Below are 11,685 nucleotides of genomic sequence, written 5' to 3'. Positions count from 1 at the left end.
CAAGAAAAGAAAGGAAAGGGTCAAGAAGACCATGGCCAAAGTCATTGGGAGATCCTCTATGATGGAAGACCCAGCCGAGGATGAAGAGGAAGAGGAAGAGGATGTTGCACCAGCAACCAAGGTGCAAAAGCTGATAGGGGATGCCATCAAGTCTGGGGCTGCCTCTTCTAAGCCCAAGACTGCCCCAAAGATTCTGCTCCAGCTCCCAAGACTGCACCAAAGAGGATCACAAGGAATATACCATCTGCTGAAAAGAATAAGGCCCCAGTGCCTGAGACTGAGATTGAAGAAGAAGAAGATGTTGAAGCCCAAGTGCTTAGGAAGCTGAAGCTCAGGATCCCTGACCACAATGACAACTATCCAGTGGCAGAAAATATGAAGATTAGAAAGGATGCAGATCTCAGACTGTTGAGACAATCTGATCCATATGCTGTGAGGAGAAGGACTCCGTGGATTACATGTTTCACACCAAGGAGCAGCAGGACTTCTATGAGACTATTATGCTAGATAAGAAGCCCATTGTCTGCAATATAATGTGGGTAGACTGGAAGTATATTGACAACAATGAAGACCACTTCCCAGGAGTGCATGAGTGCCTTAGGCTATGTGGGGTAGACAAATTTGTGGGTCGGAAGTTGACTAAGTGGAATGATGAACTCCTCATGAAATTCTACTCCATAGCACATTTCTATCCTGATGGCAGAATTGTCTGGATGTCTGAGGGTACCATGTACCAATCGACAGTTGTTGAATGGGCCAAACTGATCAATGCCCTTGCAGAAGAAGAAGGATCACAACTCCATGGCTAACATGTATAAAGAGATTCCTGACAAAGCCTTGGAGACTCACAAGATGGGCTCTATGTACTATCTGTTGTCTGGTCTGACCACCATCAACGCTATCTGGAGGCATAACTTGTTTCCCAAGTCAGGCGATCATAGGATGATCAGAGGCCATTTCATAAACCTGCTGCAGTTGTTTGATGTGCCCTAAAAGTTCAAAGTGATGAGTCTGATTGTTGAGACGATCAAGAGGATAGTTGCAGATCAGAATAGGCCATGTGGGTATGATCCACACATCCAGGTGCTCATCAACTCCGAGATGGGCACAGGCACTTGTTGGACAAGAAACATCTTCCCTTGAGACCTGATTTTGAGGACAACACAGTTGTCATGAATGCTGAAGATCCCACATCTGCAGAGGCTCAAGAGAAGAGGGAGAAAGCTAAAGCTAAGAAGGAAACGAAGATGCCAAGTGCTTAAGAGGCTTCTCAAGTGTTTCTCAATCTGTCATATTTCGGGTCCCCCTAGCTCACGCTCTCACCACAATCTCAAAGGTCAGTACGTCGAACTCATAGAAAGAAAGACACAGGGTTTAGACTGGTTCGGGCCACCGATGAGGTGTAATACCCTACTCCAGTGCGGTGTGGTGGATTGCCTCTTGGCTGAGGATGAATGAGTACAAGGGAAGAACAACCTCCAAAGGAGAGGTGTCCTTCAGCTCAGTGAGCTTGTGTGTGTGAGGATGGAATGGATCCGATCAAAGATGAGTTCGTCCTCCTCACTGTTGTGGTGGCTAGTCCTATTTATAGAGGCTCTCGTCCTCTTCCCAAATGTAGGTGGGAAGGGATCCAACAACGGCCTAATTTGAAGGGAGACAACTAGTACAAGTTATCTTGAATAAAGGTGGTCTTCGCCTGCCAAAGGTTCTAGCAGTGACGCCATCCTGGGCTCCACGGTGACCTCCGTCCGGCCGTCCTGCTGGTCTTGGTCTTGGTGCACTGATATGGAAACCTTTGCCTGGTGCCTCAGGACTCCTCTACTGTTCTTGCCTCTTTAGCACCAAAGGGGAAATGAGTACACTACGCGCTGGCGCCCTCCTGGCCTTGGTTGTCATGGCTTGCGTCACAGGGACCTCGCGAGGTGCTCCTTGCATTGATCTCTCCGCCCCTCGCAAGCCAGCCTAGTGAGGCTGCCCCTGAGGAGGTCTTGTGTCGTCCACCTCGCAAGGCTTGGCCCCTCGCGAGGGTCTTGAGTGTTCGCTCATGACAATGGGCCATACAGGGCCGCTGGTGGAGCCATGCCGTGGGCCGTAGGCAGGCAAGTCTGGGGACCCCCATTCCCAGGACACCGACTATAGCCCCTGGGCCCAAGGCACGCTCGGACTTGGCTTCGAGGCGGAGCCAAGGGGCAAGTGTGGAGCGCCGTGGGCCCCAATAGCCTGTGGCCTCGGTTGACGCGTGGCGATTGATGGGACGTGGGCGTCTCAGCTTTGCCATGCTACCTCGGCAACTGCCTGATTTGACGAGTCCCTGCTGCATGCAAAGAAAACCATCATTACCTATGATGACGGGGGTCGCCGTTTGGCCTTCTCCTGCTATAAATGAGGAGGGGCGGAGCCCTCATCGCCCATCTCTTCCTGCTTCGCTCGCTTCTCCTCCCCTGCTTCATTGCTTGCAGCGACACCCATGGCACCTGCGAAGAGGTTCTCGGTCGCAGAGAAGGGGAAGGCGCATGCGAAGAGGTTCTCGGTCGTAGAGAAGGGGAAGGCCCACCAGGAGGGGCCCGGCTTGCCGCCGCCCAAGGGGGGGCACGGTCGCCTGCGTAAGCACGCCACGACCACCGCCGTGGCCCCCTGCGGCCGGTGCGGTGCCTCCTCGCTTGGTGGGTGTACCCCAGGTTGTGTTAGCCCCATCGACAAAGTGAGGCGCGCCATGGTTGTGTGGCCTCCCCGGCCGTGCTACCACTGGGCGGAGGTGCTGCCAGAGTTCATTATGTGGTCAGAGAACCCGGTCGGCACATGGTTTCAGGTCCCGTGCTTCTTGGCCGGCGAACTGCCGACCACGGGTCTAGGCGGTCTCTGGCTGTAGGCGGACGGCTGCTGCAGCAAGGCTTTGTGGGTCGTGATGGAGGTCTCCGCCGCGGGCAACGCAACCTTGGCCCACGGCTAGCAGACGTTTGCCCGCGCGCGTGGCTTGGGCGACAGCAACGCGACCCTCTACATGAGTTTGTTAGGGGAAGATGGTCGTCGCGTTGTGTGCTGCCCTGAGGACAACGACGGCGGCGAGGTGCTCGGCCTTGGCGATGGTCGTGACGAGGGTGAAGGTGGACTTGTCCTTGGCGCTGGCCGCGGCTCGTCTAGCTATGATGACTCTTCCTCCGGCGACAGCTCCAGCAGTGGTGGCTATGACCAGCCGCCACGGAGCCGTGCCCGCTTTTGTGGGCGGTAGCAGGTCGTCTCGTCACCATGCCCCAGTGAAGTGCGAGGAGGGGTTTGGCTGAGTCTAGGAGAGCGTTGTCGGTGTCCAAACTGGCGGATCTCAGGTAGGGGGTCCCGAACTGTGCGTCTAGTGTCGATGGTAACCGGAGACAGGGGATACAATGTTTACCCAGGTTCAGGCCCTCTCTATGGAGGTAATCCCCTACTTCCTGCTTGATTGATTTTGATGAATATGTGTATTACAAGAGTTGATCTACCACGAGATCTTAATGACTAAACACTAAAGTCTAGCCTGTCTAATTATGATTATCAGGATATATGTCTACGGATCTAGCCCTCCGGTTTATATAGACACTGGAGGGATCTAGGGTTACATAAGGTCGGTTACAGAGAAAGGAATCTTCATATCCGGACGCCAAGCTTGCCTTCCATGCCAAGGAGAGTCCCATCCGGACACGGCTAGAGTCTTTGGTCTTTGTATCTTCACGGCCCATCAGTCCGGCCCATGTCCAATAGGTCGGACGCCCAAGGACCCCTTAGTCCAAGACTCGCTCGGTAGCCCCTGAACCAAGCTTCAATGATGAGGTGTCCGGCGCGCAGATTGTCTTCGGCATTGCAAGGCGGGTTCCCCTTTCTGAATACTCCAAGATAGCCTTCGGACACAATGAACAAGTCCAGATCTGCAACATAAGTACCACACACAACCCCAGAGAATATAATATTACATGAGTCCAATCCGCTGACAACTTTTTGTAATGTGACATCACGTCTGCTTGGTCATCATTTTGAACCGTTTTCCGTCTACCGTTCCATGTTTCGAGATGAGGTTTTAACATGTACGTCTTGTCGAAGCAGAGATCATGTCCCCTTATTGCGGGATTCTCGTCAATACGAGCGTGGGTAACATAACTGTGTCGTTTACACAGCCCTTGGGAACATGCGAGTTTTAAGGCGAGTGGGGAGGCGCTTGATATTCAATGCCATTATAAGGAGATAAGGATTCTCTTTATTCCCCATGCCTTCTCTCTTTCTCTGTCCTTCCATTCTCGAGCTCCAGCGCCCATGTCCTCATTCTTTCCGTCTCAAGGAAGCACTCAGCCATGTCCGGATCCGGAGGGCAAGGCAAGTGGATGGCCTCCTCCGTTAGGGAGAAGGACATCATGAAGCTTCGGGAGGACGGGTATCTGGGGAAAGAAATCGCCCACCGGCTTCCAGCAAAGGGGAAAATCGTCCCCACCCCGAAGCCCAAAAAGAGGGTGGTGTTCATCCCTCATTTCGTCCGCGGGTTAGGGTTTCCTCTCCACCCTTTGGTCCATGGGCTTATGTTCTATTACGGGCTAGATTTCCATGACCAAGCCCCGAATTCGTTCCTCAACATCTCGGCATGCATTCTCTTGTGCGAGGCCTTTCTCTGCATCCAACGCCACTTCGGACTGTGGCTCAAGATCTTCAACGTGAAGCCGAAGGTGGTGGATGGCCAGCACACGGAGTGCGGAGGCGCCATGGTGAGCAAGATGCCCAATGTCACATGGCCAGAAGGTACTTTTGTGGAGACCGTCAAGGAGTGATATAAACCGTGGTTCTACATCACAGAGCCCTGTGACGCCACCTGGGCCGCGGCTTCCGAATTCAACTCCAGAGCTCCAATGCGGCTCACCTCCTGGATAGAGAAGGGCTCAAATTGGTCTTCGTCAGACGAACTGATAGCACTGCAAACGCGCATCCAGAGCATGGTGGATAAAGACATCAAGCTTGTCGACATAATCTAGGTGATGCTGGTTCGCAGGATCCTCCCATGCCAAAGCCGAAGCTTCCCCTTATGGGAATTCGACCCAAAGAAGCACCAAACCTTGGAGAGGCTCTTCGAAACCACTCACGAAGACGCCTGGAAGTTGCTCTTCAAGGGTAACGAGATGCCGCCCGCCATAGATTCCGACCGCGGGCATGATATTACCCATTCTGCCAATGCGGTAAGCCTTTCACGTCTCCAGACGCATCCTCTACTTGCTTGTTTCAAGGAGGATATCTAAACTTCATTATTATTATTGTTTTTTCAGGTATGGACGGAGAGGGGAGCGGATTCACTTTTCGGCTCCGCTGCCCGAGGAACCAGTCATCCCGTTCTTCGCGAAGATGCTGGTGCCGGCGCCCTATATGGTGTCGGATAAGAAGGCCAAGAAGAAGGCCAAGGGGATCCGGAGTGGCCTCCGCCGCAAGGGAGCTTCGGACATGTCGTCCGAACACAAGACTCTCTCCTCCGCCGCCAAAGACGATGACGAGGAGGAGGAAGAAAGCATCTCTCCCCCTTATGGGGGGAGGAAGAAGAGGGCAGCCTCGACAAATCTGGAGGCGGAGGCACCCAAGAGGGGGAAGGGTCCTCCTGCGGATAACTCCGCGTGGGAAGTCGACATCAGCCCGGAGCAACGCCCCCGAAACAAGCCTCTGGCCATGTCGTAATTACTAAAAACCCGCATACGTCCATCCATTGCAGTCCGGCCCATGATAGCTCCCAGCAATCCTCATCAAGAGGTTCGTATGATTGGAAGGCGATGGCCAGTGAGTCACCACCGGCCGCTCACTCTTCCACGGCTAAGGGTGATGATGAGGTGTTGTCGCAAAGGACCTTCCGAGGCTAGGGAGAGGTTCAGGAGGCCGCTAGGGTGATGCCTGAGGGCCGAACATCGGCTGCCGGACACATGGGGGAGCAGACCCCCATGGAGACTAGGGATGGGGGCATTGCACAATTCATTCCCCAGCCGAATACAAGTCCGGAGACCTATACGGCTCAGGAATCCAGTGAGCAACCTCCTTCGAAAGAAGGGAGCAAGCCTATTCTGCCAGTGACCTCCGTCCAACCGGAGGCACCGGATAATCTGCTGGAAGAGCTACTAGGCGCTTCCATTGTGGATGAACACCGTATCCTTATGTGTACGGTGATTGAGAGGGTTCAGTCCGTCAAAAAGCATACTAATTGAAGCCTACGACAGCCTGCTGACAGGCTTGGAGGTAAGCGACGCAAAAGGAAAAGTTCTAATATAGACAATAGCCCCTAAGACACTGTCCGGAGTTCAGAAAGAAGAGCCGGACAGAGGATCAATTTATAATCACAGGAAACTAACTAAATGTCTTTTATGAATAAGAAGGCGTTGTTTCTGGCCGCGACCTCACACACTGCCAAAGTCTCCGGACTAAAGCAGAGACTGGAGCGGGCGGAGCAGGAGCTCGGGCAAGCGAGGTAGCAACTAGAAGACAAGCATATGTAATGACTTGTTGTATATTTGGAAAGAATAAATGATGCGTATTGACCATGGTGCCATGATATGTGTAGGAGCGGAGACTAAGGTTGGGTCCTTAAACAGGCCCTGGTCGAGGCTGAGGAGAGAGCTGTCAAGGAAAAAACCGCCCATGGGAAGCATGAGGCCAGGCTTGATGAGGTCCAGCAAGAGCTCCAGGATGCAGTCAAGAAATGTGAATCCTTGGAGCGCGACGTTTCGGCTTGAGAGACTTTACTCGGTAAGGCCCACCAAAGTGTGGAAGAGGCCCGGGTTGGGGCCCAGGGCGCCCTCTAGGAGATCCAGGAGACCAAGAAAATCGTGGCGGGTAAGGCGTTTAGTATGCAAAGAAAGTATGTGAAGCAGAAGTATTTCTTACTAACCCAGATTCAGAGTTCTCTAGGGGCGTTTGTAGATCTGCCGTGCAGTGTGTCTGACGCTGCGGATTTCTTCTGAGCCGAAGAAATGAACTCAATGGAGAACCTGTTCTAGTCGCAATATCTTGTGCCAGAACATCCAGTGCCCTTTAGCGATCAACTAAAACAACTGGTCGTGCTGCATAGGGTGGCCAAACTGGCCATGAAGGATTTAACAATCCGGCTGTGGCCTGCCGAAGCTATGCCCGACAGCTACTCGGGGCTCATGAAGCAGCTAGCGATCAACTAAAACAACTGGTCGTGCTGCATAGGGTGGCCAAACTGGCCATGAAGGATTTAACAATCCGGCTGTGGCCTGCCGAAGCTATGCCCGACAGCTACTCGGGGCTCGTGAAGCGGCTGGTGAATGCGTGCCCTTGGCTGGACGTCGTCAAGCGGGCGGTCTGCATCGAGGTCGCGCGCATGGCCTTTGCCCGGTCAAGGTGTGGTGGGCGACGATGGACGCCATCAAGCTTACGACCGAGGGACCGCCAGAGGGCAAGGACCACCACACGCCTAAGCGGTATTTTGGAGATGTCCTGGAGGGGTCTCGGATTGTGGCAACGCAATGTGCGCAAGACATTATTTTCAAATGAATACATTTATGTTGTCTCTGCCTTGTACGATGAAACAAAGTCGTTATGTAATATAATGTTCGTTATTTAGAAATTTCACCTCCGGTGCGGCCGTGTTGTGTGAAATCTGAGAGTTGGCCAGTCGTCGGCTTTTGACCCCACGTAGGTAGTACGGGGGTGTTTGGCATGTAATCTAAACAATCTTGATCCAATTGTTTGGTCCTTGAAGGAGGTGTTTAGCACGACGAACCAGGCAATTAGGCTACGCGGCTTTAGCACGCTCACTTAGCCATAGGAGTTTGACAATAAAAGATAGGTGCAACCCCTAGTATCCGAACTAGGATGCTGCAAACACCTGATCGGGTATGTACGCGTAATGCGGATAAAATCTCTAAGCATTTGAGACCTCTGAAGAGCTGACCGGCTCTCGCCGCATCATGACAGTCCGTTTTCAGCTTTCTCTACTGAAGTGCTCATCCAGGTAAACCAGGGCACAACCGTAGTTGTGGTCCCTTTACTACCCTAGCCTATACAGCGGAACATAAGGTAGCAAGCACAGGAGCCAGGCAACCCAACTATTGACCAAAGACATGATTCGGAGCCAATGCATATAGTGCTAAATTCGGGGTGCCGAACTATACTGTAAAAAGTGTTCGGACTTTGTTGCCATGTTGTGGGGCTCTATGAAGCCCCTGGCAAATTGAAACGTACCAGAGTGTACGGGTGCTATTTGATAAAGTTATCACAAAAGAAAAAGAAGAAAAGTAGTAAGCTAGAGCCGTAAAATTTGGGCCGCAAATTGTTTCCATTACAATTTCATTGGTGCATTAAAGCTCATTTATACAAGTAGTGCAATAAGCAAAAGGCTATTTAATATGCCTTAACCAAGGGAGAGCTACGCATGGGTCCTGAAAACAGGTAGAGGGATCATTAAAGAAACCACCTAAAATTTCCCCAGTCCGTCCATGCTTCTTGCCGTCTTGGTGTATTTATCCTTCGAAAAGGACCGATGGTCAGGCCGTCAGGGGAGGCCTGTGGAAAAGAAACCTGAAAAGGAGAAAGAATAAATAGTGAACGTGCGTGTGTCCGGGGGCAGTCGAGCCGTATTGTGGATCGCAAGCTAGTTATGACTCCATCCATGCCCATGGTATTTTGAGTGCGTAGTTATGTACGCGCGGTACAATTGCCGCCACTTGATCGGGACTGGGACAGAGGCCGAATTGCTAGTCGAGCTCTTGACGAGCCGATTTGTCCTACTACAGAATAGTCCGAACTCTCTTGACAGTGTCCGGGAGCTCAGCCGCCGAATTAAGGTTCTGCTTGAAAAGGCTGCTCTGTACTTCTGCTGCTAAGGCGGCGGTGTGCTCCTCGGTGCGGAAGGAGTGTTCCGTGTTTCCATTGACTGTTATGACGCTGCGTGGTCCGGGCATCTTGAGCTTGAAGTAAGCGTAGTGTGGAACCGCGTTGAATCGAGCAAATGCGGTTCGTCCAAGCAGTGCGTGATAGCCACTGCGAAAGGGGACGATATCGAAGATTAACTCGCTTCGGAAGTTGTCCAGAGATCCGAAGGCAACCTCTAATGTGATTGAGCCCGTACAACGGGCCTCTACACCTAGTATGACTCCTTTAAAGGTAGTCTTTGTGGGCTTTATCCATGATGGATTAACGCCCATTTTGCACAATTTATCTTGATAGAGCAGGTTGAGGCTGCTGCCAGCGTCCATCAGGACTCGCGTCAGGTGGAACCCATCAATTATTGGGTCCAGGACCAGTGCGGCTGAACCGCCGTGACGGATATTGGTCGGATGGTCCCAACGATCTAAAGTGATCGGGCATGACGACCATGGATTAAATTTTGGGGCGACTGGCTCTATCGCATAGACGTCCCTGAGCGAGCGCTTGCGCTCCCTCTTGGGGATGTGGGTAGCGTATATCATGTTCACCGTTTTGACCTGAGGGGGAAACTTCTTCCGTCCCCCTGTGTTCGGTGACCAGGGCTCCTTGTCATTGTCCCTGCTTTGCGATCCCTTCTCCTTGCTTCCGGCATTTAACTTGCCGCCCTGTTTAAAAACCCAACAATCTCTGTTGGTATGATTGGGTGGTTTATATGGGGCGCCATGGATCTGGCACGGACGATCGAGTATGCTGTCCGAACTGGATGTGCCCCAATTGTTCTTTTTTAAAGGCTTCTTCCGCTGACCGGGCTTAGAGCAACTGAATCTGGCATTGTCCGCCGTATTATCAGTATTGTCATTGTTGTTTCGACGCTTGTGCCTATTGTGTCGGGACTTGTCGTTGCTATTTCTGGATTTGGAGGTGCCGGCATTGCTTGCATTGTTTTTGCTACGGGCCAGCCAACTATCTTCACCTGCACAAAAGCGGGTCATGAGTGCCGTGAGGGCTGCCATGGACTTTGGATTTTCTTGGCCAAGGTGGCGAGCGAGCCATTTGTCGCGGATGCTGTGTTTAACCGCTAGGGCTTCGGCATCCTAACAGTCGACGATCTGGTTCTTTTTGGTTAGAAACCTAGTCCAGAATTTCCTGGCTGACTCTCCGGGCTATCGAACTATATGGCTTAAGTCATCGACATCTAGTGGCCGGACATATGTACCTTGGAAGTTGTCGCGGAAGGCGTCTTCCAAATTCTCCCAGCTGCCAATAGAGTTTTCACGAAGACTGTTTAACCAGTGCTGAGTTGGACCTTTGAGTTTTAACGGGAGGTATTTGATGGAGTGGAAGTCATCTCCACGGGCCATATGGATATGGAGAAGAAAATTCTCAATCCACACCACGGGATCAGTTGTTCCATCATATGATTCAATATTCACGGGTTTATACCCTGCAGGGAATTCATGATCCATTACTTCGTCAGTGAAGCAAAGAGGATGTGCGGCGCCTCTATATTGGACCACATCACGTCGTAGCTCCGATGGAGTCCGTCTGCAGTTTTCGGCCCGTGCATGACTAGATTTGTCATGCTCAACTTGATAGCCGTCGTCGTGCGTTGAGGCACGCCCCCATGATCCGTAGATCGATCTGGTCAGGCATGTTTTATTCTTTAGGCCCTGCCGGAGATCATACGTGTATCCCTAAACAGTTTTGTCTCTGCCTTTAGGGCGAGGTAAGGCAGGCTGGTGTTCGGCATGTGTTGCCGCTTTGTCCTGACCACATGGTGGTCGGTCAGCCACGTTGTGTACTGACGGCCTGGGCTCCAACGCCTCGTCATCGAATTGAGGTAGCAATTTGCGCTTCGGGTAACTTTTGAATGGTCGCTTGAGGCCGTGCTCCTCGGCTGCCAGGACATCAGTCTATCTATCATTGAGTAGATCTTGATCAGCTTGAAGCTGATGATGTTTCTTTTTCAGGCTCCTTGCAGTGGCTATTAGCTGGCGCTTGAAGCGCTCCTGTTCGATAGGTTCCTCAAGCACGATAAAATCCCTCGGTGCTGAGGCTTGCCTCGTCCTCGGAGAGCGGAAGATAATTACTATCCTCCAAGTCTTCGTGTGTGGCCTGTTTACCAGGGAAAACTTGCCCATCTTCCCGTTCACCCTGTTCAGAAGTTGGCTGAGTGGGGTATTCATTGTCTTAGGCACCGTCTAGACTATTGTGTTCTCCTGTGCCGGTGTTGCTGTCTTTGCTGCGGTGTGACTTAGAGCGGCGCCGTTGACAACGGTGCTTTGATTGTATCTCGGGAGGTTTATCCTCAACCGGATCTTCGTTGTTATCGCCGCGATTCTCTTTTGGTGCATCCACCATGTATATGTCATACGAGGAAGTGGCCGTCCAGCATCTTGTAAACGGAGGGTTTTGGGCCTCTTCTTCTCCGGCATCGTCGTCCATGCCGTCGATGTCATCAGAGCCGTAATCGAGCGTGTCGGTTAAGTCTTCGACAATGTCTATGAAGTGGGCGGTGGGTGGGAAACAAAATTCTCCATCATCAGCCTCCAGTTCAAACCGGATATAATTTAGCTGTGAGCCCCCCGCTCAAGATAGTGCTCTTAACGAGTTTAACACGTCGCCCAAACGCGAGTGCCATAAGATGTCCGCGGAGCTGAATTCGACGACCGCTGACCGATCAAGCTCGACGTATGCGGACGCACAAGGTTCGGAACATGTAGCCGGAGACGAGTCCATGTTCTCGGTGACACATATGTCACTTGAGGCTAGGTCTGTGTGCGGCTCCAATGCCACTAAGTATGCGGC

Source organism: Triticum dicoccoides, chromosome 4A (assembly GCF_002162155.2).
Source record: "Triticum dicoccoides isolate Atlit2015 ecotype Zavitan chromosome 4A, WEW_v2.0, whole genome shotgun sequence".
Lineage (NCBI taxonomy): Eukaryota > Viridiplantae > Streptophyta > Magnoliopsida > Poales > Poaceae > Triticum > Triticum dicoccoides.
Note: the sequence above shows the minus strand (reverse complement) of the source record.